The sequence below is a fragment of the Rhipicephalus microplus genome, chromosome 2, assembly GCF_043290135.1.
Source record: "Rhipicephalus microplus isolate Deutch F79 chromosome 2, USDA_Rmic, whole genome shotgun sequence".
NCBI lineage: Eukaryota > Metazoa > Arthropoda > Arachnida > Ixodida > Ixodidae > Rhipicephalus > Rhipicephalus microplus.
In genome coordinates, this window is record NC_134701.1 from 60,591,432 (window position 1) to 60,615,800 (window position 24,369).

Genomic DNA, 24,369 nt, shown 5'->3' on the forward strand with positions numbered 1-24,369 from the left:
TATCCCACATCATTATAGAACGGCAAGATTGCAGCCCCTTCCCCTTCGAGTCGATCACCGGCTCTCGCATGATTGCCTTGAAAAGGGAGGGGGCCGTATTCTTGCCGCTGGTCTCATATCAACAACAATTAGTTGCTTTCCTCGCCGAGAGATGACGCGAAAAGAGACTGTGGCTGCTCTCGCTCTCGCTCGAATGCGCTGCTAGCAGCCGCCGGAGCACGCAGGCCACGCGTTCCCATGTTTCCTTTCATAAAAATTGACACTGTACACTCATTTGAGAAGTTCCTTTCAACACTGCCTCTTCTAGGCATCTGCTCGCATGTGCAGGAAACGGGAGGCGCTTTTGTACCACGGCTGAGCGATGAAGAACTTGTGTGAAACCTTGTAGTGTCATCAGGAAAAACTACAGTGTGGTTTAAAAAAATCTACGTGGTTTTTTGGTTTGGTTGTCATTTGCTTCTTAAACGGTGCTTCACTAAGGTCGCATCGAAAATTTCACTCAAAGTTTTTGCACGGCGATTGAAGAGCTTTTTACCACTACAATTTTAATTGGTTCACTACATGGTGCAAAAGCAAGATGCGAGGAAGTGCGCTTGAAACCTTTGTCACTTGCCAACTGTAAAATTTGCAAGCCCAATCGCTTCCCTTCCCTTTTCGGTATCAGAGCAACTCGAAGCCCGAAGATCACAAGACGCAGACGCAGCAAAACGTCATGCGCACACAAGGTTACACTCGCATGACATGCCATGGGAGGTCATGCAATCACCCAAGCGGCGTTGTTTCGTTTCGACGTTCTCAGTATTGCACTGCCTCGGGATGGATTTCTCTATGCAAGCGCGTTTGCATAGTCTGGCATGGATAATGTACCCTTACCATGAAACATAGCGTCGCTCCACTGAAACTGCTCCAAAGGACAATGCACCAAGAACAACTCAAGCGTTCCCTACTGAAACGTTCCGTATGAAATCTTACGGAAAATATATGGACTCCGTAACATTTCCTTATGCTACATACGGAAAATTTATGGAGTTTTATGGAAATATACGGAAGTTGTATGGCATTTACGGAAAGCTTCTTATGGAGTATAAGGAAGGATAAGGAAATTGTATGGCGTATACGGAAAGCTTTTTATGGAGTATACGGAAAGATAAGGAAAATGTATGGCATATATGGAAAGCTTTTTATGGAGTATATGGAAGGATAAGGAAAGATAAGGAAACTTATGGAGCATACGGAGAGTTCATGATGGAAGGATAAGGAAAGTGTATGGAGTGTACAGAAGCTTTCATAAGGAAAATGCAGAATGTAAGGTCTTACGGAAATATACAGATTTTGTAAGGTGCTTATGAAAATGTGCAATAGTGTATGAAAGGCATGTGGATTGTTGCAAAAATGTGGAAACTCTACAGTTGTTGTCACATTTTAAGCAGGAAATCCGAGCTCTATAAAGTTATAAATGAATGCACAGTGACATATATAGTACAAAAGAATTACGCAGCCTAGTCTGTGTTGTCAGTCACCGCTGTTCGCCCTTTTCCAGAATGAATAACACTTCTGCAGATGACCAGGTGCTAAAGTCTGTCACACGGAAAATGTGTCATTCACAAGGAATGACAATAACTGTCATTTTACTTGCATGCTGTCACACGGAAACAAATCAAGCAAAAAAAGCATAACTTCAAGGGCTCGTTTTTGGTAGAAACAATAATAATGAGAACTAAATTCAATGTGAATGAACTTGTCAATATTAATGAAACTGTTCTCATTAACATTGGCAAAGAGAAATGTCATTTTAAAATATCGGCCATGAGCTTAGCTCTCCTGAGCACCGACAAAAGAAATGAAAATCTATGAAAACTAATTGCATGTAGCCTAAAAATAATTTTTTATTGATAGTATGTGCTCCTACAATATAAATACAGCTATACACAACTTGCCACAGCTTCACGACAGAAACGAGGTAGGGGCAGAGGAAGTGGGCAGAAAAATAAGTAAGTATGAGAGCACAACTGATATGTACAAACACATAATGGTGCTTATCACTGATGCACGGATGGTCGTGTATAGAGCTGGGTCGTTTTGAGATTGTAAAAAGCATTGTTTCAGACCACCATGCAGATTATGCTTCAATTGTAGTGCTACATAAGACACAACTTATGGGCCAGCTTTAATGAATAAGAAGATTATAGGTTAAACAAATGCTTTAAAATATATCATATCATGGCTGCATGGACGCATACAAGCTATGTAAAGCGCAATAAAGTGAGGACGTATGAGCTTCTCCTGATGCTTCAGTCCTACATAGATGCTTCAACTGTGCTGCAAAGAAATTTAACCAATGTCTGTGTGTGCAACATTGTCCATTTTAAACTATCTATATGTATACATAAAATTCCTACTGCAAGTTAAGCTACGTAGCACTCCATAACTCTTCCTTTTATTAAGGGCAATTTTTCAAACAATCAACATTATTCATTTTCTGTCTGATGACTTCGTGCCCGCAATTCTTGGTTTGGCTCGATCACAATTGTGCAGCCCTTATTTTGGAGGAATCAAAAAACATCAACCAAAATATATTTTGGAACTGCTTCTCGGTGATATTGCCTTCCCTCAACTGCCACAGCTTGAGATGAGTCATATAGCAAGTCTCGCGCATACCTAGGGCCTACCCTTGAAGAAACTGGTCCGGCTGTGAAATGCTCAATTTTTCTCAAATAAATTTTTTGGTTTGAGTTTTCTCACTTCTCGAGTCCCTTCACAATCAATCAGACCCATTGTTCCCCTTAGTCCTTAATTTTGTTATATTATGAAATAAATAAAAAAATTAATAATGAAAATAAAAATCATAATAACTGTTGCGCAAAAAACACAGTCCCACATACGTACTTGAACGCAATATTGCTTTTATTTTGTTTTAGAACCTAAGGCATTAAAAAAGATAGCAGTACAATAAAAACGTTGAAAAAAAAAACAAAAAAAAAATAAACTTCGCGGGACTCGAACCTGCGCCACTTAGTTGTGCTCGCGTACGTGAACTGAGTGCGTTAGCTTGCTAAGCTATTCGCGCTGAAGGTAGCTTGGTGTTTAAGTTATGTATATAAATTTGCTTTTTACTCGCTATGTGTTGGTATATTTATGTACTATATGCGATCGTATCTATTGTTGTGTGCATATGTCTTGAGATTGTATATACGTCACATGCTTTTCGCATGTCTTTCAACTATAGATTGCTGCACCGCCGCGGATGAAAACAAGTATTTTTACACCCACACACAAGCTTGAGCAGTTGAAGGTTGTTTCCCGGGGCTCTCTTGCGATTGAGTCGGCCACCACAGGGAATTAGAGTGATACGCCATTAATCCCTGCATCTAGCTGTATTCCACTTAGTAGCTCTATCGCTTGATGACAAATCGAGCGCGGGGCGCGACGCTATTGCGCACGACCATGCCTCGCGTAGCGGCGACATCAGCTGATTGCGCCGGCCGGCTTGCTTCGATTTGCTTCAGAGCAAAGAAATGTCATACCTTGAAAGATTGCGTACTGCACTATGTCAAAATGTTACTGCTTTGTAGCCATCCTATGATTCATTGAGAATTGATAACTCTGATATCACTACTGTAGAGCTTTGCGTCGGCGACACGCACCGAACGTGAAACCGCACTACGTCTGTCGTAGAAGCAGTAGGAGGCTGTCGTCTGCTAGAACAAAAACAAAACAAAGACCTGCGAAAATATTCATAAGTTGTAACTTGTTTTTTGAGTAACCGTTTATCACTTTTAAAGTTATTTTGGCAGATAACATACATTTTTTTCAGTTTATAGCAGCGACAGATTTTTTTTTTTATTTTTCTCACACAGCTATCCAAGTCAAATCCATTCACAGCTAAAGCCACATATTGTTTGTCTTCTTTGTTTCTGTGAGCATGCCGTTTCGGTGCGTGTCTCATGTGTTCGCGCTGCTACACACGAGAGCACGAAATGTTAAATTTACGCAAGGAAGCGCCGTTCCTCGTTCGTGTGATGTGCTAAGATTGCGCCCTATTCCCGCGGTTGTCCGAGTGCGGATCAAGTGCGAGTCGTCCAAGGAATCGGCGGGTTGGGCGGGCGCTCGAAGGACTCCGAGGTGACGGCTGACGCCTGTGGTCGCTTCCCTCAGGACAGTGTGAAAGAAACTAAAGGTAAGGGTGACACTTTTTTATGTAGACCAAGTATGCCACTCAGTGCAAGTGTGTGTTGCTGCACTCGAACCAGGCGTCGCGAAACGGCAACCTTACGCGCCTTTGCGAGTGCGGTTGCCGATTCGCTTTGAAAACGCTAACGCCAGCAGAGCCATGGCGCATCTGCGCGGCCTTACTGGAGCTAATTCGAGACAACTGCGGCAACGTGCATGTGTATGGTGATCGATTTTTTCATATGTGCGATGTAGTGAGGAAGACGCACACGGCGCTTGCTACGTTGTTGATTAAACGAAGCCTGCAGTGCCATTTCATGCAAAGCAGCATTTTGTTTACGTTCGCGGGCGATACAAATTGTAACTTGGCTCGATTCACCTAGCCAACCGCCTAAGTGGGTTGATTAGCATACGTTCACGGTAGAGCGTTATTATGCCCCTAAACAGTGGCGTGTGCTTGTTGAAAGATATAATGTGTGTGCCTAGTGTAGAGAGAGAGAGAGAGAGGTGTTCGTGCAATCTGCTTGTGTACCTGCAAGACGCCTTTGCTTGTAACTAATAATGTACCGGCCAGCACCTACATTGTACGCCTGACTTTGAAGAAAACTTGCATGCACAATGTGAGATTTTGTAATCTGCTAGAGTTGCTTTTTATATAATAATACACTGCCAGCATGTTCAAAAATATGTTTCGCTGCTGTGTGGCAGGGGTGCGGTTATCACGCTGTTGTGTAGTTGCTGATGCAAGCACTTATAGTTTTGATGCGTTAATATATCTCATCTAACTCATCAGGTGTTTGGCTGTTTCAGCACAAACAAGGCAAAGAGAGAAGGAAGACGGGTAATGACAGGACCAGTGCCGACTTTTGTTTGCAGGAGAATACCCATGTTGGTGTATTTATTGTGACAGCCTTTCTGTGTTGCTTTTTTGCCCAATTTATGCAACAACACAGTTGTCAGCAATATGAGACAGAACACTGAAATTTGCTTTTAAAGATCATGGAGACTAAATGCCTAGTAACTCACAGCACAAAGTAACAACAAAAGACATCAGTATGATCAATGTGGATGAGTACAGTCTTGCATCTAAAAAATACATTGTGCAAAATGTTGCCTAAGTAAGAAACCTCTCTATGTTTGCAAATAGTGTGACGTCTCTTCGAGCACCGTGCCAGCCATTCCCTCCCTCTGTGCAAGGGCTGGTTGGCAAGGAAGTTGTTTGTGACGTTCCTGATAGACCACCGAGATGTATGCGATTCTAAACCTGTAGCCTAATATATACGTAATCTTTTGTGCAGTTACATCGCTGCATCTGACACCTACAACTTATTTGCATATTTACATTGCTCCCTTAGGACCTAACACACAAACTTGTTGTTTGCATTGTCACTTCATGAATATCGAGCGGTAAAGGTACTGAGTATATGTGAAACAAGAATCTCTGCTTATTACATGAAGAAATATGAGGCCTTCGATAAAACGAGTTATACCTTCATTGAGCTTGCGTACTCGTCGGGGCGATTCATACATGCAGCTTCAGCAAATGGTATCTTCCAGCCCGGTGACCTTGCAATTTTTTTCTGCACACAGCGCAAACACCGAGATGTACCCACTCGCAGATGGTCACGTCAAGTGCATATTTACCTTGACTAAAATGTCGAATCAAGTTTTTTCATCGACCGGTCCCTGCCATGAGTGCTAGTCTTCGTAAACAAGACACATTGTTATTGACACTGCACACACCACACTCAGTATTCTCAGTTGAACCGATATTCTCAATACCTTTCAATGCACACTACATGCCGCAATCAACAGTGCACATTTTTGAAGACTATGCCGCTGTTGCTCGCACAGGCCACCACGTGTGTTCACTTCTTCAAGATAAACAGACAGCGTGGCAAATATTTTACCACACAGCTGGATGTTTGCTGACACATACTACAGCTAATGTCGACATTGTAACGTGAAGTGTAAGCTTTGAAAAATTAAAACTTGCCCCAAACACCGCACGACTGTACCGGACTGAGCCACCAGCGGGAGTGTTTTTCCAGCCACACCTTTTACATGTGCCAGTGACATTATGCTGTGACGTACCTCGGTAGGGGCCTATCGCTGCATATTTTATGTGAATGAGGGTCCTGTTAGTGAAAGCAGGCATTGTTGATTTCGTAACTTGTTCATGCCCAACTGGACCTTCATTTGCACAAGTTGTCTGACTGATATTCAGGCAAACTTTTGTGTAATAAATTATACAGTTGGCAGTCTGTGCTTGCCCCATACTGTTGTTACTGGTGTTTCTTGTTGTTACTTTGCACTGCTCATTACTACTCACCTACATAAACTAGCCTATCTTGCCGCTGTTTTGGACAAGATGCAGCAGGCAAGTGCGATAGTGTTCATAACTCTAAATTCTCGAGCAAAATTGATCGATTCATATTCAGTTAGTTGCATTCATATCAGTACATTATAAGAAATCATTGATTAAACATGAATCCGTGTTCCTTTACATAATGCTCACAACTTTTATATCAAATTGAATGGTGTTTATAAAAAACATGGGTTTTAGCTAAACTTCATGCTCTTTTCTCGAAGAGCTGACAAAACGCTATTGCATGCTTACTTGCCATGAATGGGACTGTGTTCTAAATACATTGCAATTCTTCACCAGACTGCCAGCACACTTCACATTGGGGGAACATTTAATAATCATAAATTGATTAATTAAGAACGGAAAGAAAGAAGCGGCAGGCCGGGATACTTGATATTGGCATCCGTTTTGCTACCCAGCGCATTATCATGCAAACTTCCTATAGAGTGGTTATGCGTCTTGCATGTGTGTCTGTAAACCAAGAACTTTGGGTAGAACTATATTTATCTTACAAATGGTTGCAGGACTGTGGAGGCTGTAGGGCTGCTTAGGAATGGTGGAATCCCTGGACATGTGTTCAACCTTGCTGCATCAGCTCCTTGGTGTTTTCACGGCATCTTTACAGATGTGTTGGGTGAGTAAAGCAAGCAGGTTTCAACACAAGGAAAAGTATAATATGGCACCACCTCTTGTGCGTGCCTTACATCCCAAGTATATCAAATATTTATCTTGCCTTGTGGCCTGTAATTTTTAAAGAGACACTTCTTTTTGCTTTATATTTGAGTCTTGATGCTTCGACAGCAATGTATTTGTGTTTGACAGCAAGTGTTCTTGAACAAATAACTGATCTCAATAATGACAAAACACCCTTCATACTTGGTCCTTAGCATAAGCTAGCACTTATCTGTAGCAGATTCAATTATTCATTTTTTGCTGGGATGATAATGGGCAAGTAGCAAAGGCAAGTTCAGATTGAAGTGGTCGGTGACGTCTGTTTAGGCTCTGCCATATTGCTTTGCAACCAGAGTTACTTGTGGCCACATATACAATGAAGCCACATGACGTGCATTCTAAATGAGATTACCATATCACATTTCACTGCATCTTAGTATGTGCCAAACAAATGCAGATATCATTAGCTTGCCACTATAAAGGGATCCTAAACCAACACAAGGTTGAAATTTAGTCGTGGTGTTGCAGCTGTGTATGACTCTACAATGGATACATAGCCGTGATAATTTGTCTATATGTTGTCGCAATAGTAATGTTACACTCATTGTACGATACAAAAGAGGTCCTCGCTTATTTCGTTTTTTTTCGCTATGCTTCTTTCTTGTCTCTTCTTGCCATGTGCTCCTCCTCACTGTACAAGGAGCAAGAGCAGTGGGCATACAAACACGTATTTAAAAAAATGTTGTAAGGTGAGCACTGAGAAGCTGAACACTTCCAAAAGGCTCAAAGAGATAAAGGTATTGTTTCTAGCTACTTTTTGGGCACCCATAGCTAGTTGTGCTGCTGCAGTTAAAAAATAGGTTAAATGTTAAAAATTAATTGGAGATGGTTTGGCACCCATAATTGCAGTTACATACAGAACTAGGTTTCAATGCGTAAGCAAAATCTGTTTACTCTAAATCAATCCTAATGATATCTGAAATTCAGGAAATATTCACAGAAAAGCTCAGGAAAAGGATAAGTGGTTGGCCCTTGAATGTGAAGGAGATACCCTTCTTCTAAAAGGTCAATAGACAGTCTAGTAGTCTCGATATTACATGCACTATAAAATATTCTGGTGTGGTGCTTTTCATGCATTTTATAATGAGAGGGGTTTTTAATAGACCTGTTGTCACTTTGCCCTGCATTGCTGAAATTGTTCACATAGTTATAATACATGAATCACTTTATGCCTTTTGATTTTATGCAAATGGTTTGCTTACCCAGTCGGTTTAACTTGATTTGGATAAAATCATAAATGCTCTAAAATTTTTTTTACTATACAGCAGGTTTATTTTTAAAATACGCGACCATTGATGTGAACGCAGTTGGTGGCGTGCTTGATTAATCCTTCACTATCACCACTCTAACTACACCTGCTACAGTGCATAGTGTGACAAAAGTAATGGTACTTAACATTACTGGCAGCATACACTTTTATGTCTCAAAATAGGTTAAAAAGCCTGGTAAAAATGTGTGTACGTTTTTTTTTTCGCTCCAACTAAATATTCGGGTCTACTCAAAGTAGCTTCCACTCTTTTAAGTTCCTCAAACTTTTAGGTGTTCAAAAGAAGTATCAATGCCATATACTTTCTTTGTCAGCCTACTCACCACTCTAATAATGAGAATTACCCGACAACATTACTCAGGAAAATATAAAGATGTTATAAAAAGTAATGTCAATTCAATTGTCAAAAAATGTCAACCCATTAGTAACTTGCCGCCAAGTTACGTTTTCGTTCACTTTTCTTTTCACAATTTTGTTAAAGTTATTTTTGATAACATCACCTATAGTTTGTTTGGCATCATTGTCTGCTAGTTCTCATTATAATGTGTTCAACAAAGACAACAAACCCTTAAATTTATAGTTCTTTCCTTTACTCATGAATCTGAAACAGTGAATCTCAGTAATCTTAGCGGTGTGCGACTTGTTTTTTTTTTGATCAGTTGTGCATGTATTCAAGTACATGCATTTAGGTGGGAGGGCGAACTATTGCCTCCTCCTGTGACTAGCAGATTTTCTGAGAACGGACAGATGCATAATGCTGCAAAAGAAGTATAGGGATATTGGAAGTAATCGTAACGTAATTGCAATCGTAATGTAATTGCCAGTAGGCAAAAAAAAGGTGTCCCACACTCGCCATAATGGTAACAGGCAGCGCTGACTGACTCTTCCATGTATAAATGCACATATATACCGTACAAAATGGAAGAGAGATAGCCGCCATGGTAGCTCAGTTGATAGAGCATCGGACATGTTATTCAAAGTTCGCAGGCTCGGTCCCTGTACAGGGCAGGTTATCTTTTTTTTTTCCTGCCCCGCCACGGTGGTCTAGTGGCTAAGGTACTCGGCTGCTGACCCGCAGGTCGTGGGTTCGAATCCCGGCTGTGGCGGCTGCATTTCCGATGGAGGCGGAAATGTTGTAGGCCCGTGTACTCAAATTTGGGTGCACGTTAAAGAACCCCAGGTGGTCGAAATTTCCGGAGCCCTCCACTACGGCGTCTCTCATAATCATATGGTGGTTTTGGGACGTTAAACCCCACAAATCAATCAATATCTTTTTTCCTTCTACTTTTCTTTCTTCACAATTACAACACTTCTATTCTTTTTGAAGATTTTCTGGTGTAAAAAAGGTACCTTATAATCTGAAGAGGCAAACAGAATATGCCAGTGTACGAGTTAGCTCTTGTAGTGGTTACAAGTAAGATATGTTTTGAAGAATAAATCATTCTGCCACTTGCCTAAAGAATGGCTACAGGACATGGCGCTGGATGCACTTTGTTATTTTTGAATCAAGCTATCTTGTATTCTATTTTTAAAAATTACATGGGATACACATGACGGTATCACACACTTTAACGCCACAAAGATTATACAGTGAACAATGTTATAAATGCGAAATTGCATAAGGATAAGGTGAAAACTGCACCCTCAACGAGAATGTACAGAAAGCACAGGGTGCAGGCGTCATTCCTTCTGCCCGTGCTTTTCAAGTGCGAGCTGTTTTCACCTCGTTCTGACCAACTAACTAGATTGAGATGTGTTGTTATAGTGCAAGAGGATGCTCCACGGGAAACTAGGTTTGTCTCAAAGTCTGTGTGTGTCTTTCAATCTATATGGTGCCCGGTTCAAGAGTTCATGCAGACCAGATCGTGTAAAACAGGACCGTGTAAAATGGACCGTGTAAATAAAATAAAATGGACCATGTAAATAAACAGGATCGTGTAAAATGTCGCTTTCGTGTGCAACTGTAGTTGTGGTTGTGCTGAATGACCTTTCTTTATATACACTACATAACAAACTTGCTTCTTTAGAGTCGAGTGCATCTTCGGATCGATTGTAAATGTTTGCATATGCGAGGCCTTAAGTTTTATAAGAAATTCCTCAGTGTGCCACGAGGAAATGTGTGTTCACCGAAAATTTGTATATCATTATATACAACTCTTAAAGCCTCGTCTACAACTTTATGCAGGTTGACTTTGAGCAGAAAACGAGGAGCGGCAGCAGCCCCCAGAAAAGAGCAAGCACCCTCCAAGCTCCCGAAGCTCTCTTCGACAGGAACAGCAAGGTCACTGTGTGGCATTGAAAACCATTGCAAGAAGTGCCTTATCAGTACACTGTGCTGCTCTTTCATCGCAGAAGACGAAGTTGACCACTCCAGAGGAACTTCACGTTGTGTATTGTGAGTGCTTCAGTGGTTTTGTTTTTGTCCAGCCAGCAGTTAAGAAATCATGTGTCAGATTCAGCCAGGATGGCTAGAGGGAGTCGGGCAGGCATGTTTGGACATTTGTCTAGCCAAGTAGTGCCAATTTTCGCACTGGTCCTGTTGGAGTTACTGCCAGAATCACAGAAGCTACGTCACCTCTCTAAATGTACAGATGTGTCGGGGAAGATTAGCTGCATTAGGTTTTTCTATAACTGATAGCTGTCAACATTCTTCATTATACAGGAGTTTTGTTCCTCACTTATGGGTGTACAGCCCTCTACAGAAAAAATGCAACACGTCTACTTCCAGAAGACTCCAAGGCCCTACTTGTAGGTTTTTTCGGCTTGTATCATAAGCACCTCGTTTGGGGTACATGAACATTTTATAAACATGTACACGAAAATTTTGGGTGGCTGGTCGTTTTGTCGTTATCTTGTTCCTCGCAGTATTCTTAAGCATGTTGTGCATTACGTTGTCAATCTGGTTCATGTGCATAGAAGACATTACGAAGTTTCAGGCTACAGTATAAAAAGCCTGAAAGCAAGCTATCAATAATTTTTTAACAGAGTTGCTTAATCTGATACATGATACATCACTAAACTTTCGTGCGTATTCATCAATGTAAGCTCGTCTTAGTGTTATCCAAAATGAAGATGTGAGCCGACAGATGGAAACATCTAGTGGGGTAATCAGGGTGAACAGTAGAAGTGCTTCAGACAGGCTGGCCGATGTTGCGATAGGAGGACCTATTTTTAGAAGTCACCTTGTCATCCTTGGCGTGTTAGTTTAAATGGGGTCAGTAATGACATCATCTATTGGTATAGGCGTGTGTGCCTGTTGGAAATGTTTGTCTGAAAAAACAAAACCTATAACGCAGAAGAGTGCAGCCCTTGCTTCTTTTCAAGTTAGGTTGCGCTGATACAAAGTGTTCTCCTGTTGGAGGTTGGGGGTAAGGGAAGCAAAAAAAAGATAAATGATAGAAAAGAAGAAAAAAGAAGAAAGAAAAGGGGAATGCAAAGTAAAAGTAGTGCTACACTGCTCCTACTTTGCATCCCCCCCTTTTTTCTTTTTTTCCCTTGTTTTATTTTTTCACCTTTTTTGTTACATTTGCATTGTCCCATCTAGTGCATGAATCAATGACACATGGCTTTGCTATAGCAAAGATGCCTATGTGGTGTTGGATTCAACAGTGCATTGTACTTCATTTAGTTAATTACGGACTGATCAGTCTTGCAATAAGTGCTTCCTGTCTATCACCACACATGTTCAATTGAAAAGTTTGTGCTTGGCTCTTAGTATGCTGGTATATAGCTTGTGTCTTGGACTACTCAAAATGAATGTTATTTTGCTGCTGTTTATGGTAATGAATTTATCCAACATGAAAATATCTTGCCTTGTGAACTTTGTCGGACCTGCCTTTCTTTTTATTTCCTATGCAGGCATTGTATGTGAGGAAGGCAGTAACAGAGAGGTGATAGCTTGAGCTTCGGAAGAATAAATGCTGGCAGTGAGGCAATTACGCATCAAACATCCCAGCCATTTTGCCAACCGTCCTAAATGTGTTTTGAAAAAAAAAATATTGTGCTCGTTTACTGTATTTTTCTGAAAACAGCAAAATGCTAAAGTATATCGCAGAGAACAAAATATTAGGCCACGTTGGTGCCTTCTGGACTTCCCAGGATGTCGTCTGGGTGTTGTTTGTAAAAAGTAAAGTGTTTCAAAAATACTGCCTCTTCTACACCAAATTCGGTCTTGGTATTAAGTAAAGGTGCTTGTCTGTAGTGCATGAAGCTCAGTAATATTAGTGCAATTTTTTCGCCACATCAAAAGCAAGGAAGCAGTTCTTTTTATATGGCAAGTTATATGATTACACTTTGTCTTAAAGTAGAAATGAATTTTTGAAGTTTTCTTATGATGGCTGTTTTCTGCATTTGATGTACGACAGCTTCCGTTCCGAAGTTCCCCATGGCCCTCAATAGGAGACTTCAAAAATCATTTTCCTCATTTAAACAAAATTTGTAATGATAACACTTGCCATGTAACAAGAACTGTTTATTTGCTTTCAACTTACATATAAAAGTAATTTTCAATTAGACAAACACACAGCTCAAATTGCATCTCAATGTGGACAAAAACGATTATATTGTGATATTTGTAATCTGGACCTAACATTATTTTTTTTCGTAAAATAGAACTTCTGTGCAGTGAGTATTTGTGGCTCAAATATTCATACAAAATGCAGTATTGCCATACAAGAAATGCAAACGATAAACAGTTTGGCGGAATTCTTCAAAGCCTATGTAGCAGAAAAATTGCACTAATGTTACTTGACTTCAAATACTTTAAGAAGCATCTTTACTTAATATGTAGATCAAATTTGATGTGGCAAGAAAAAGCGGTACTTTGAAATTTTTCTCACAAATAACACCCGCACGACATTCTGCGAAATTCTGAAGGTACCCACGTGACCACTACTCTTTTCTCTTCAAAACATTTCTGCAAATAACTATTTTCAGAAGAGTAAATTACCATCATTTTTTAAACTATACATCTGTGATGGTCGCCAGGCAGCATGGTTTGTATGTTTGGTGTAGAATAGCCCAGTGCAAAAAACAACAAATGGCTGAGCATCCTTTGACGCTCGGGCAATTTCGAAAGCATTTGTTTGTTAGCAGGAATTCAGTTAAGCCCTTGTCTTTATGCTTAGGCCCAGAAACAAAACACAAGTAACTAAAGTAGTCCCAAGAGTCATGTAGTCTCACTGTTCCAAGGCTTGTGGAGCCTAATTTAGTGCAAGCTTCACCATTTTTTTTTAAATTCAGATTCAACCAACAGGTTTTGGAGGCACAGTGCATTTTCAGCTAACTTGTTTCACACCAGTTACTTAGATAAAAAGCGGAAAGTAGAGGTAAAAATACCATTTTAAAGGCATTGTAGGTAAAAACAAAAAGGACTGCTTTCTTTTTTTGTGTGGTGCTTTGCCTGAACGCTGTGCTTTTTGTGGTATAGTTCATTGTCTAGTGAACATAGGCCTTAAAAACTAACATTAGCCATGTTGAGGTCGATTTCTTGGTTATAGTCATAGGAGACATATAAATAATTATGACTTCAAACTTGATTGTTCTTTTGAAGATTTTTTCCTTGCATAATGATATTTGAGAGTCTTAGTCAATTTTGTTATAAGAAAACGTGATGTCATAATAGGGTCACTTTTTGTAGAGTCGTTCAGCTCTACCTTACCTTTTACATTCCTAATAGAGCAGTTATTTTCAATATCGGTATTTAAAATGGAATGAGCATGCTGTAAGTAGTAAGGTGTAAGCACTTACAGATAGCACATGCACCCAACTTTTCTGTTGGCAGTTTATTTCTGTTATTCTTGATTTATATGTGGGGTTTCACGTCCGAAAACCACTATATGATTATGAGAGACGCCGTAGTAGAGGGCACTGGAAACTTCGACCACTTGGGGTTCTTTAACGTACACCCAAATCTGAGCACACGTGCCTACAGCATTTCTGCCTCCATCGGAAATGGAGCCGGGGTTTGATACCGCGACATGCGGGTCAGCAGCCGAATTACTGTTACTCTTGCTCCCCTATATGTGTGCAGTTCGGTTATAGTTATCTGGCTTGCACAGATTTTTAATGGCACCTGCCTGGTCCTGCTTGCTTTCATGGTGATTTTAACCTTCATAAGTTGCTTAGGTTTAACTCTCAAAATTGTTCAAGATGCCAATTTTGTGCACACACTGTATAGTATAAAGGCAGCAGATGTACATGCACACACTATTAAATGAACACTGAGAGCTTTCACTTGCAGATCCTAAAGTTTTACTGTGCAGGAAGCGTTTAAATCATAATTTCATAAGAACATAATAATCGATTATCTCTACCATTGAAAATCGTGACAACCTAGTTATTTTCACTGTGATAAGCATGCTGTTTTTTTTGATATGGCAGAACTAATTTATACACTCATTCCTTCTATTATTCACATATGCATAACATAAAGGATTGTGTGCCTTAAATTTTCAGTTTCATTCTGTGTGTTATATTTCTTGTGCATGTAAACTATTGTGCTAACATGTGTCTCTGACATTATTTGTGCCAATTATTTTCATTTCCAGGTGCCTATGAAGGACACATGAGTTCTATCGCAGTGACCTTCGAAATTTACAGTGGTGCCGGAGCCTCAAGCAGCATTTCGCCGATCTCCACAAGGCATTCATGAGATAAACACAGCGCCACACTTTCACAGTGTATGATTATTATTTATGTTTAAACATTTCGTTCTAAAATTGCTGTTACATTGTGCCACCATCCTGTGGCTTAGGTGGAGCTCGTGAAATTGCGGTGCAGTCACCTCATTTGTGTACGATCAAACTGCAATGTCACTATTCATAGCTGGAGCATACAGACAAATAAAAAAACATATTGATTGTAGCAGGGCTGATGTGTATATTAATGCTTCTCTATTGATAATAATAACTTTATAAGTTCTTTAAGTCTTGCATAGAACACTGCATTAATGTGTTGCAATGTAACCACCATTTATGATCGATCGCTAGCATGTTAATTCAGTAGTTTTGTAATGTATTTTATTTAAAAGGTAATTTTGCTTCTGCATCACAACAATTAGTAAGATGCCGATGATTCAATCCCTCATCATGCACATTTAAGAAATATTGTGATTTGTACACAGTATTGCATGTACTCAAGATGTGGACGTCTATTCAATTTACACATTATATAGCTTTGCACTAGATTCAGACGTAACATGCACACATTTCAGTAATTTCCGCATGATACGTCTTTCCATAAGATGCGGAGTCCGCATCATACGTCTTATGCGGAGCCCGCATCATACGTATTATGCGGAGTCCGCATCATACGTCTTCCATATTCCAATAATTCCGTATGTGAGGTCTCCGCATCTTACGGAACGTTTCAGTAGGGTTGTAGATGCTGGCACCACCGCGATGCGAGAACGGCGAGATATCCGATGCAAACGAAATGGGGGCAGCTTAGTCTCGCATCTCGCTTGATATGAAATTGAAAATATTACGTACAGAAATTTTTTTTGTATATTTCATTACTTCTGTCAACTATCTCACATTTAAAAGTGCAGAGCATGCTCTAGGCCACCAACGAGTGTTTCCGCTTTTTGTGCTCTAAATGACCAAGTTTTACATGTAATATTTAGGCCTTTTCATTTGATTCTGCAGGAAGGAATATCTACCTCATATTTTTGTGTCCATCGCCCACCTCCCCAGCGTCGACACCGTGTCCCCCAAATGTATGATTTTACCTCCATCTATCTTCGTTGATCCTCCGGGGGCGTACCGTGCGTACGCCCATACTGTGGTGAGTAATGGCAATCTAGATCTAATAGCGGTGTTTTCTAGTTTATTGAAAGTACCAATTTAATGTGGCTCTGTGTACCTGACTTTGCATTAGCGGAACGATACGTTTACACCTTTCTTTTTCTAGCTCAAGGTAAACCAGTGTGAAACAAGGGGCCACGTGAACAGCTTCAGCTCAGAATACGGTGGTCGTAAAGGAGCTTTTGTATCAAGTTTCAAGCGTAAAGGCTACAAAAGGTCGCTGTAGTACCACCGCGGCCACAAGTCACCAGAGGCCCCACGCTCTCCTGGGTAGCGTAACACGACGGCAAACGAATCAATGCAGCAGACAGGGAACAGTATGAGAGAGGCAAGACAAAATCAGTAGTATAGTATATTCTAGGCACTGTAGTAGTAGGAGAAGGAGGTTGCACCTCCGAGGTTCTGACGCCCTCAGTTTCGATGCGACAGACGCCTAGAGAAGAGAGCTCTACACAGTGAGTTCTGGCACCCTCTCCTGAGCAGTCCCGCTCAGGGTACCTCGGTGGGAACATTTATGGTGGCGAGTCACACCATGCTCGTAACAGCTTTTCCCCCGGAGTAACATATTCCTAATGAAATGGGTCAAAAGCCACAGTCCGAAATAATAAACTGCGGAAATTCAAAGTGCACGTTGTTGACGATGCTCAGAGTCACTGTCGACCCCACTGAGTTAATCACGGTCAAACTTACGTCCTCGACTAACCGGTTCTGGCCTTGGTTCTGGCTTTAAGCAAGAGTGCCAGTTTGAACGTAGCTTCACGGGAGTTACCTCAATGAAGGCAGTCCGCAAGCGCCAGACCATTCACCCTCTGACCAAACAGGACCCTTTCAAAACAGTTAATAATATTGGCAGGCGAGAGGAACGAAAATCCACTGCCTAACGCAGTGGTCAGAACATCAATCCTCAAACTTACTTGCTTAGGTATTGTTTTCTGCGAACTAATAACCATGGCCGCTGGATAAAAAACTCACAGCATAACCAGGGGGTCAATAAATATGAGTAGGGCGAAGCGTCTATCAGTCCGTCCGTGCTCCGTTCGTTCGTTCTTGCTTTCGTGCGTCAAGCCGTCCGTCCGCAATGCCTCTGTTCGTCATTTAGTGCGTCCATTCATACGCCCATGCGTCCGTACGTGCGTCCATCCTACTATCCGTCTACCCTAGCGTCCGTTCAACCGTCCGTCCACCCGTGCATTCATCCATGCAGCCGTGTGTCCATCCAACCGTCCGTCCCTGCGTTCGTCCGTGCATCCATTCACCCGTCCATTCTTGCGTCTTTTCGTGCGTCCATCCATGTGTTAAACTGACATACAGAAAGGCTATGGATGGATACGGCCAGCGGATGATTCACGGTTTGCCTCTAAAACTCTGCGAAGCTTCACCCCATCCATCATCACTCACTCCGTGGGTATGCTGTGAGGTGGTTACTACGTACATGCATACATACAGGTGATGACCGTCCCATACCTTAAGGAGCTGCGCCCCTAAAAACCATGTTTTTTATTCAGCGGTCGTGCTAACGACAATCTGCAAACAATTGTAGACAAAGATTGTAATACTCTCAGGCATACTTGTTACTTCCAAGCTGTGACTTAAGCCATTGCATGGCTACACTACACGGCTGAAGCGAAGAAGGTATTGGCCTGAAATGTTTCTTCGTTTTTGTGTCTATTAAGAGGACACACCTATCTCGATACTGGCGGAACAAAAAGCGATTTCTCTTCTACAGGCACAGCAGCTGTTCTAACAAACGTGTCATACTCGGCGACAACGTTCCTTGCCACTGAAGGAAAAGCTACGGGGGCGGAGCTTCTCCACATGTATCACTAGGTGAAGTACTTCGTTCTAGTGTGCGTCTCATAACGCTGTAAAAACTGATGGATGCGCAACATCTGCATTTGATGTAGACACAACGCCCCTTAGTAATTTATGTATAGGTGAAAAATTTCAGCATATCCACGGAGTGAATGATGATGAGTGGGCCAAGCGCCTGTCAGTGCACCTGCACTTCTGTCCGTTCGTTCTTGCTTCCGCCCGTTCTCGCATCCGTCCGTCCATACGTCAGTCCGTTTGCCCGTATGTTCATTTGACCACCCGTCAGTGCGTCTGCGGTTCCGTCCGTCCGTTCTTTCTTGCTTCCAATCATCCATGCGCTCATTCGTCCATACGTCAGTCCGTTCGTCTGTGTGACCATTTGTCCGTCCGTCCGTCTGTGCGTCCGCCTCTGCGTTAGTTCATACGTCGAACAGACAGACAGACATGGCCTGCGGATGATTCATGGTTTGCCGGTAAAACCCTTCGAAGCTTCGACCTAGTCAGTACAATTCACTTTGTGGATATGCTGTCAGGTGGTTAACATACATGCATGCAAACAGGTGAAGACCCACTCACACCTTAGGAAGTTTCGCCTCTAAAAGCCAGGACTTTTTCACGCGTTCTAAAACACGAAGCAAAAATAAATTAATTAAAGAAATACGAATATATAATTGGTGTGAGCTGCGTCCTGTGTCAAAAAACTCCCGTAGGAAAAATTTGGCAGATGCCATGAACCAAGGAATTGACATGGTGCGAATTATGTGGAGAGAAGGTGACAGTGTTGAAATTTTTTTGAGAGGGAGGGAAGGGCGTAGTTTCCTATGCCGTGTGTCGTGCGTCCGCGATGCATGTAGTAGTCGTCGTAGTAGTCGATAGCCACTTCCATGGCCGGACAAGATGAGCGGCACGCGCGCACCCTTTTCGATTCAGGAGGAAACCCGCGCACAATAATAATGTAAGAGGATAGTTGTTTCCGAAGAAACAACCTAAAGAGACTAGTAGTGGTGGCTTAATTTCAATAAAATTTGCCTTGAATTTGATGCTTTATTTGAAAAGTCCGTACCAGGACGACGCACTTTGAGCACTATCTGGACAAAAAAGGCTGCCTCGTTAAACTCGCTGAGCGTAACCTCCGTGGTTTCAGCTATGTTTAGCGAGGGTTGGGCCGCTGTACCATGAATATAGTGAACTAGTATATAGCGCATTATAGCTATGAACTAGAGGTGGTGAAATGTTGGAAGTAGGCACGAAGCGCAGACCTTAAGAAAGTGCATGAGTGCCATCTCTCATTTGAATCTTGGAATGTCCGCTGGATGGCGGTTCTTCTATACGCTGAATATACGATAAAATTATGCGAGATGGCAGTACTTGAAGTGTTCACTATATGGACAGACGGATGGACAGACGGACGCATGGATGTGTGGCCGACGGCGTGGAAGGACGGACGCATGGATGCACGCAGGGACGAACGTACGGATGAACGCAGTCACGGACGAGCGGATGGACGCACAGAAGGACGAACGCAAGCATAGATTCACAGGCGAACGCACCGACAAATGAACGGATGGACGCACGAATGGACGGATGGACGCACGGCAGGTCTCACCGAAGGACGCGTGGATGGACGGAAGCCAGGACGAGTGGACGGACGAATGCTTCAACCCCCTCATCATCATGCACTCCATGAATATGCTGTCATTATTTTAGGGGCCAAGCTGCTTATAGTGGCACCCGTTCATCCCTCGTGGTCGTAGTAGTAGTCGTATTGTGTAACCAGTCTTACATTTTGACCTCCAAGGTGGTGCGGGTGAGAGATTTCTTCTGTGTGTTTGAACAATCAAAAATTCACAGCGTGCGCGTTACCTAAAAGCCGAATTCTCCTGTCTCTCATTCCCCCTGAGCAGCCATTGGCATGTACATTGAGCACTATCTGACAAGAAAGGGTTGCTACGTTATACTCGCTGGGCATAACCTGCTTGGTTTTATAAATGTTTAGCGAGCGTTGGGCCGCAAATCCATGAATACAGTGAACTAGTATATACCATGAACTCGAGGTGGTTAAAGGTGGGAAGTAGATAAGATCGCATTTCAACTATGCTGATGAAGACATAAGGTCTGAAGTCTAAGCACACTATGGAGAGGCAGTAAGCAAAATAATAATCGATGGTGAAGTTCCCGATGGATGTAAACTTAGCAGGATGAGCATGATCTATAAAGGAAAGGGGGACAAAGCTGACATAAACCACTACTGTCCTATAACAGTGATATCAATGGTCTACAGGCTGGCGATGCAAATTATAAAGGAAAGACTGCAGGCATGGATAGAGGATGAGGGGGTGCTGGGGGAACTTCAGAATGGGTTTCGTAAACACAGGAGGTTGAAAGACAATCTGTCCTCACTGCCGCAGTGCATAGAAATAGCAGAAAAGTAACACATGCCCCTGTGGCTAGCATTTTTTTATATCAAGGGAGCGTACGATAGCGTGGTTCAAAAGGAATTGTGGGGAATACTGGACACACTAGGGGTGTATCTATAAAGGTAACAAGGTAGTTATAAAGTGGGAAAAACAGGTATCCAAGCCTGCAGAGGTAAAACGGGGGCTTAGGCAGGGGTGTCCCCAGTCACCCTTATTATTCATGATGTACCTACAAGGATTAGAAGCCAAATTAGAGGGAAGTGGACTGGGCTTCAACCTTTCTTTCGTCAAACAAGCAAAACTCATTGAACAGGCACTACCAGCATTGATGTGTGCAGATGATATAGTGCTAATGGCCGACACCAAGGAAGATTTGGAGAGATTGGTGGACATCTGCGGTAATGAGGGAGATAAGTTATTTCAGATTCAGTAAAAAAAATCAGCAGTCATGACTTTTAATAACAATGAAGGTAGTGAGCTTAGAATACAGGAGGTCGCGCTAGATATAATACATAAATACATATATCTGGGCGTATGGATAAGCAATGGGGCAGAGTACCTAAGGGAACACGAAATATACGTGATGACTAAAGGTAACAGGAATGCAGCGATAATGAAAAAATGGGCACTGTGGAATTACAATAGGTATGATGTTGTGAGAGGAATATGAAAAGAGGTCATGGTTCCTGGTCTGACGTTCGGCAATGCGGTCTTGTGCATGAGATCAGAAGTTCAAGCAAGACTAGAAATTAAGCAATGTGGAATAGGTAGGCTTGCCTTAGGAGCTCACGGGAATACACCAACTCAGAGAGTACAAGGTGATATGGGATGGACATCATTAGAGGGCAGGGAAGCTAGCAGCAAGATAAAGTTTCAGAAGCGATTGAGAGAAATGGGGGAGGAGCGTTGGGCTAGGAAGGTATTCAGCTACTTGTACATGAAGAATGTCGATACAAAATGGAGGAAGCGAACCAGAAAATTGAGTGGTAAATACTTAGAAAACAGGAGGGGGCTTAACCAAAAAGAATTATCAGTTAAGAAGAAGGTGAAGGAAGCTGTGACCGATATGTGGAGAATTGGCATGATTAAGAAGTCCACACTAGAGGTCTATCGAACTTTTAAGCCGGAAATCGCCAAGGAAAGGATCTATGATAACACTCGTGGTAGTTCTCTACTGTTTGAGGCCAGGACCGAAGTATTGCGAACGAAGACATATCGGGCCAAAGACGAAGGGGTAGACATGGTATGCAGTGCGTGTGGAGAGGAAGAAAAAACTGCCGAACAATTGATAATGTTCTCTAAAGGGCTACGCCCTATATTTCAGTATGATGGCGCAGAGTTTTTCAAAGCACTGGTGTTTAGGGACAGGGAGGGCAAAATAGACTTTAGGCGGGTAGAAATAACTAGAAGGAGGTTATCTGATTCATGGCTAAAGTCAAAGAACGAGTGAAAACTAAGCCCTTCACTGCAAAGTACGAGTCCTCCACCTCACTTTTTAAAAGGAAAACAAAAATAAATCTAGTTTTTGGTTCATCAAGTATTACGGCTTGGTGGTGCTAGCCACCGCCCGATCTAAAAGGTACAGCCAAATCCATTCATCCATCCATCCATATGATGAAAAGATGCGAGATGGTGTACTTGGAGTGTTGAAAAGATGAACGAACGGAAACACAGACCGATGCTTGGACGGACTCACGGATGGCTGCTGCACCGACGGATGAACGCATACACGGACGCAGGGGCTGATGCATAGATGAACGCAGGGACGGACGCACAGATGGACGTGCGAACGCACGGACGTGAGAATGGATGCACGGATGGTCACACAGACGGACGCATGGACGGACGGAAGCAAGAACGAATAGACGGACGGATGCTTCACCCCACTCTCCATCCTTCACTCCGTGGATATGGTGCCATTTTTTATTGAACGACGCGTCATGAAATGATGCTATATATGTGTACAAATGTGGCGCGCACTGACATATGTTGAAGAGTTGCAGACGCTTACAACCAGTTGTTTGCACTTGCGCAAAAATATCAACTGAAACATGTGTATTAGGAACACCAGAAGGGTATATGAAGCAGTGATGTTCGCGAAGATGCTGGTCCTGCATAATGCTAAATATATCAGCTTGAGCGCATGGCACCTAACCACGATTGACGTCAACCTGATGTGACGGCTGTATCAAAGGAGTACACATGTAATGCTAATGAAATTGTGTAGACAGCACTGCAACCACTATATTGACATTTCACGAAGCTTAGCATCTATTTGTAAAGTAATTCCGAGACCTGGCGCAGGTCTGTGCAAGTAAGCTTGACTACCATGCAGAATACTTCGGCTCGATTCCTGTGTGTACATTAAAATTTATTATACGCAACCGTAGGGGTGGGGTTTAACGCTGCCTATGTTAGGTTTTTCCCTAACCCTGACATTCATTTTTGGCCTTTGTTGGGTCGACATCACCAATATCAAGTATAGCGCTCACGCGTTGCCAACGCTCATGCGTTGACAATGCCCATGTGTGTTCTCGTCGTTTCAGGGTAAATACTAAGTGTTAATCACCTGTGGCACATACCCGCAAACCAGCGGAACATACTCACCCATGGGTGTGTGCCACTGTCTGGCGGGAAGTGTTTGAGAACGTATGAGACGGGAGTGGCATTATTCATGTCTTCACCAGTACGTCATATTCGTCAAACCATCTTACTCTCCCATGCGAATTTTGGTTTATGCCAAGTTAAAGGGTTGCTACGAATGCATTCAAACGTAAGCGGCACGATAGATAGATACGCTCAAAGTCACCGAAATTCACCATAAAATGCTTCGCATTCAAACAATAAGAAAGAAACATTACAATTCACCTTGGCCTTACATGCACGATTGCGGGACTACATTCCCTCACTTTACGACGCATGCGATTTGCATCTGTAGCCTTCGATTCAATGCCATGAAAAGTTTGTCTTAGTGTAGTGTCTAGCTCGGCAATTATTTCTGGCGTCGGGCTATCTGCGTACACTCGAATGTGTCACATGCATTTACCAAGGCAGGTGATTCGCAACTCAGATTATCAGCAAGTTTTCGAGGCTTCAAAGTGGGAAGGGGGCAAACTTGCCAAGGTTCACAGCTAGTTCCCATTTTTCTGAGTTGAAACTTTAGGTTATTGGAAAACAGATAAGAATGCTCTAGCGTGAGTCTAGCCGAAACAGCAGCCTCAGCAAGGAACTCTCCGAAGAGCGCTTCGATATGGCCGCGTGCCAGAGGCAGACAAGCTAATGTTTCTGCGCCACCGGTCGTATTCATGCACACCCGATAAAGAAGACCTTGGTGCTGACTGAAGATGAATGGACATTCATTGTGGCTGCGGAATCTTGATGCACCCTGCAGCGCTTTCCGCCAACCATCAGTTCTTTCATGAACGGCTCAAGTAACCCTAAGTTATGTGTGTAAGCTCGAAGACAATTTATTACGATACAATTTTTTCAGCAACTATAAACCAGCTCTCCTGGTTTAAGGCACGTATAGCACGTTATCGATTTCTATGCCATTTGTTTTCCCATTGTTGATATGAGCTTTACGTATCGTCTGCTACAGTTCACTTACTGTTTCTGTGTTCTTCACATTACCGGCACGCCTGAATAGCTTTTGGGACCTATTTTTCACGCCTCGCTTCAGAAATGCGTCGTAGGTACCTGCTTCTATTGGCTGCGATTCATTGAGCAACGCATAAACCTTTATCGAGTTTTATAAAGACACACTAGAGGTAGCTCTGGCGCTAGTGTCCATAGAAGCTG

The 24,369-nt window shown here is 42.3% G+C and overlaps 1 protein-coding gene across 6 annotated transcripts in view; it reads left to right on the top strand.

The window, feature by feature from the left end:
- Positions 1–3,902: 3,902 nt before the first annotated feature.
- Positions 3,903–24,369, top strand: part of LOC142796260 (uncharacterized) — a 60,569-nt gene continuing 40,102 nt past the window's right edge. For all 6 annotated transcript variants that reach the window (XM_075886474.1, XM_075886476.1, XM_075886477.1 and 3 more), the window contains exons 1-5: positions 3,903–4,177; positions 7,063–7,172; positions 10,723–10,932; positions 15,086–15,217; positions 16,184–16,322. The gene's annotated coding sequence lies outside the window, so the exon portion shown is untranslated. The remainder of the gene's footprint in view (positions 4,178–7,062; positions 7,173–10,722; positions 10,933–15,085; positions 15,218–16,183; positions 16,323–24,369) is intronic.